Below are 4,235 nucleotides of genomic sequence, written 5' to 3'. Positions count from 1 at the left end.
GAACCATCAGTGATGGCATACGTTTTTATGATCGCATAGTTATTAACACAATGGACTTAAAGTTCTCATTCATGTATGAAATCATGTTCACAGTGCAGTGTTTTACCTTTAAAAAATTGGATTTTGCTTGTGAAAGTTTAATGAAAACAAAATATAGAAAAAGGTGGGATTAAGAAAAAAATCAAGGAGATTAAATCCCTGGAAGTGTGCAGCTTCCAAACACAATTGGGACCATGAGAAACATCTGGTGAACAACATCTCTGTGTTCCTCAATATACAAACCAATTATCTCCTTCTACTTGTTAATCTGAGTTCACACCTTTCTCTTTCAGTGAGTCAGCCAAGATATTTTGCCCATGACAGAGTTGGTCAATAGAGATTCAGGTGAACTAAGTCCCAAAATTTCTCCCAGGCTCTCCCTCTGCATGCACTTTGCAAAAACATGAATAACTAATCTTTGAGTTGGCTGTGATGGCCGAGTGGTTAAGGCGTTGGACTCAAAATCCAATGGGGATTCCCCACACAGGTTCAAATCCTGTTCACAGCGTAGTTTCTTAACATGACATAAACATTAGAATTTGTTGAAAACAGTAAAACTACATTTATAATAGTAAAATGGGCAAAATGATATGAAGTTGGACAAGTATTCATATTCCAAAATTTGAGTCTCAAAATTGAAACTAAGCAGTATGAAAACTAAAAGAAACATTACTAGATGTTTCCCAGGACATTAGTGGTATAATTCACTGATCTCAGGAAACTCTCATCAGAACTGTAGTGGTTACTAAAAATGCTCTACATCAAAAAATTTTCAGCAATCAAAAGTCAAATAAAGTAAATAAACTCGTTACTAAAACACATCGGAGAACCATCAGTGATGGCATACGTTTTTATGATCGCATAGTTAAGACGATGGACTTAAAGTTCTCATTCTGTATGAAATCATGTTCACAGTGCAGTGTTTTACCTTTAAAAAATTGGATTTTTCTTGTCAAAGTTTAATGAAAACAAAATATAGAATAAGGTGGGATTAAGAAAAAAGTCAAGAAGATTAATTCCCTGGCAGTGTGCAGTTTCCAACCACAATTGTGACCATGGGAAACATCTGGTGAACAACATCCCTGTGTTCCTCAAAATACAAACCAATTATCTCCTTCTACTTGTAAGGCCGGCCTCACACTAGCGAGTTTTACGGACGTATGAGCGCATAAACTACGTCTGTAAAATACGCATAACACATGGCCCAATGATTCCCTATATCCCAGCTCCTATCAGCCGTATTTTACTGATCCGTATTATACGGTCTTGTACGGCCGAACAAAATCGCAGCATGCTGCGTTTGTCACCGTATTGCGCAAAAAAAATCGCCAATGAAAGTCTATGGGGCGAGAAAAATACGGATTACACATGGACCAGCAGTGTGACCTGCAAGAAATACGCACCGGTGTTAGAGAGAAAAGCCGGTAATTCAATTGTCTGCATTTCATTTCTCCTTCCCAAACCCGACAGGATATGAGACATGGTTTACATACAGTAAACCATCTCATATCCTTTTTTTTGCATATTCCACACTACTAATGTTAGTAGTGTGCATGTGCAATATTTGGGCACTGTAGCTAAAATAAAGGGTTAAATGGCAGAAAAAATTGGCGTGGGCCCCACGCAATTTTCTCCGCCAGAGTGGTAAAGCCAGTGACTGAGGACAGATATTAATAGCCTAGAGAGGGTGCATGGTTATTGGCCCCCCTGGCTACAAACATCTGCCCCCAGCCACCCCAGAAAAGGCACATCTAGAAGATGCGCCTATTCTGGCACTTAGCCACTCTCTTCCCACTCCCATGTAGCGGTGGGATATGGGGTAATGAAGGGTTAATGTCACCTTGCTATTGGAAGGTGACATTAAGCCAGATTAATAATGGAGAGGCGTCAATTATGACACCTATCCATTATTAATCCAATAGTACTAAATGGTTAATAAAACACACACACATTATTACAAAGTATTTTAATGAAATAAAGACACATGTTGTTGTAATATTTTATTAGACTCTTAATCCACCTGAAGACCATCATCCTGAAACAAAGTAAAAAAAACAAACAACAATATTCCTTACGTTCCGTCGTTATATCCCACGATGTAAATCCATCTGAAGGGGTTTAATCATTTTACAGCCAGGAGCTCTGCTAATGCACTCGGTCGTGCCTGTAAACCCCGGGTACTGAAAGGAAAGCTGGGTGATCTGTAGTTACCTTGAGTTGCGGTGATGCGCCATCAGCTGGATGTCCTCATGAACTGGAGCCTTGGAAAAGTTCCCACGCTCGAGTTCAAATGAGGACATCCAGCAGAGGGCGCCTCACTGCAACTCAAGGTAACTACAGGTCACCCAGCTTTCCTTTCAGTACCCGGGGTTTACAGGCACGAGCGAGTGCATTAGCACAGCTCCTGGCTGTAAAATGATTTAACCCCTTCAGATGGATTTACATCTTGGGACATAACAACGGAAGGTATGGAATATTGTTGTTTGTTTTTTTAACTTTGTTACAGAACGATGGTCTTCAGGTGGATTAAGAGAATAATAAAATATTACAACAACATGTATCTTTATTTCATTAAAATACTTTGTAATAATGTGTGTGTGTTTTATTAACCATTTAGTACAATTGGATTAATAATGGATAGGTGTCATAATTGACGCCTCTCCATTATTAATCTGGCTTAATGTCACCTTCCAATAGCAAGGTGACATTAACCCTTCATTACCCATATCCCACCACTACACGGGAGTGGGAAGAGAGTGGCCAAGAGCCAGAATAGGCGCATCTTCCAGATGTGCCATTTCGAGGGTGGCTCGGGGCAGATGTTTGTAGCCAGGGGGGGCCAATAACCATGGACCCTCTCTAGGCTATTAATATCTGCTCTCAGTCACTGGTTTTACCACTCTGGCAGAGAAAATTGCGCGGGAGCCCACGCCAATTTTTTCCGCGATTTAACCCTTTATTTTAGCAGCTACACTGCCCAAATTTTACACATACACACTACTAACATTAGTAGTGTGGAATATGCAAAAGAACAAAGGGATATGAGATGGTTTACTGTATGTAAACAATGTCTCATATCCTGTCGGGTTTGGGAAGGAGAAATGAAAAGCCGGCAATTGAATTACCGGCTTTTCACATATATCGCGCTGAATTAAATATAAATGCAGAATATATATATATGTGTCTCAATGACATATATATATATATATATATATATATATATATATATATATATATATATATATATGTATATATACTGTATATATGTTTTAACGAACATTTGAGCACATAAATCCATTAGATGTCGGTTTTTCAAGCCTGCGAGAAAATATTGCAGTACGGAAGCCAAACGGATTACATACGGAGGATGCCATGCGCAAAATACGCTGACACACCCTGCCTACGGATGACATACGGATCACTATTTTGGGGACTTTTCTGCGTATTATGGCCATAAAAAACGGACCGTATTTACATAGGCTGAGTGTAAGGCCGGCCTTAATCTGAGTTCACACTTTTCTCTTTCAGTGGGACAGCCAAGATATCTTGCCCATTACAGAGTTGGTCAATAGAGATTCAGGTGAACTAAGTCCAAAATTTACTCGCAGGCTTTCCCGCTGCATGCACTTTGCAAAAACATGAATAACTAGTTTGTGAGTTGGCTGTGATGGCCGAGTGGTTAAGGCATTGGACTTGAAATCCTATGGGCTTTCCCACACAGGTTCAAATCCTGTTCACAGCATAGTGTTTTAACATAACAAAAACATTAGAATTTGTCAAAAACAGTAAAACTATATTTATATTAGTAAAATGGGCAAAATGATATGAAGTGGGACAAGTATTCATATTCCAAAATTTGAGTCTCAAAATTGAAACTAAGCAGTATGAAAACTAAAAGAAACATTACTAGATGTTTCCCAGGACATTAATGGTATAATTCACTGATCTCAGGAAACTCTGATCAGAACTGTATTGGTTACTAAAAATGCTCAACACCAAAAATTTTTCAGCAATCAAAAGTCAAATAAAGTAAATAAACTCGTTACTAAAACACATCGGAGAACCATCAGTGATGGCATACGTTTTTTATGATCGCATAGTTAAGACGATGGACTTAAAGTTCACTTTCTGTATGAAATCATGTTCACAGTGCAGTGTTTTACCTTTAAAAAATTGGATTTTGCTTGTGAAAGTTT

The 4,235-nt window shown here is 38.6% G+C and overlaps 2 non-coding genes across 2 annotated transcripts; both read left to right on the top strand.

The window, feature by feature from the left end:
- Positions 1 to 465: 465 nt before the first annotated feature.
- TRNAL-CAA (transfer RNA leucine (anticodon CAA)) lies at positions 466 to 547 on the top strand. The gene has a single exon. It is a non-coding gene; the product is annotated as a tRNA-Leu (tRNA).
- Positions 548 to 3,700: 3,153 nt separating this feature from the next.
- TRNAS-UGA (transfer RNA serine (anticodon UGA)) lies at positions 3,701 to 3,781 on the top strand. The gene has a single exon. It is a non-coding gene; the product is annotated as a tRNA-Ser (tRNA).
- Positions 3,782 to 4,235: the final 454 nt, after the last annotated feature.

This window comes from Ranitomeya variabilis, chromosome 5 (genome assembly GCF_051348905.1).
Source record: "Ranitomeya variabilis isolate aRanVar5 chromosome 5, aRanVar5.hap1, whole genome shotgun sequence".
Classification (NCBI taxonomy): domain Eukaryota; kingdom Metazoa; phylum Chordata; class Amphibia; order Anura; family Dendrobatidae; genus Ranitomeya; species Ranitomeya variabilis.
The sequence above is the reverse complement of the archived record's forward strand: the minus strand, read 5'-3'. Positions and strand labels throughout refer to the sequence as shown.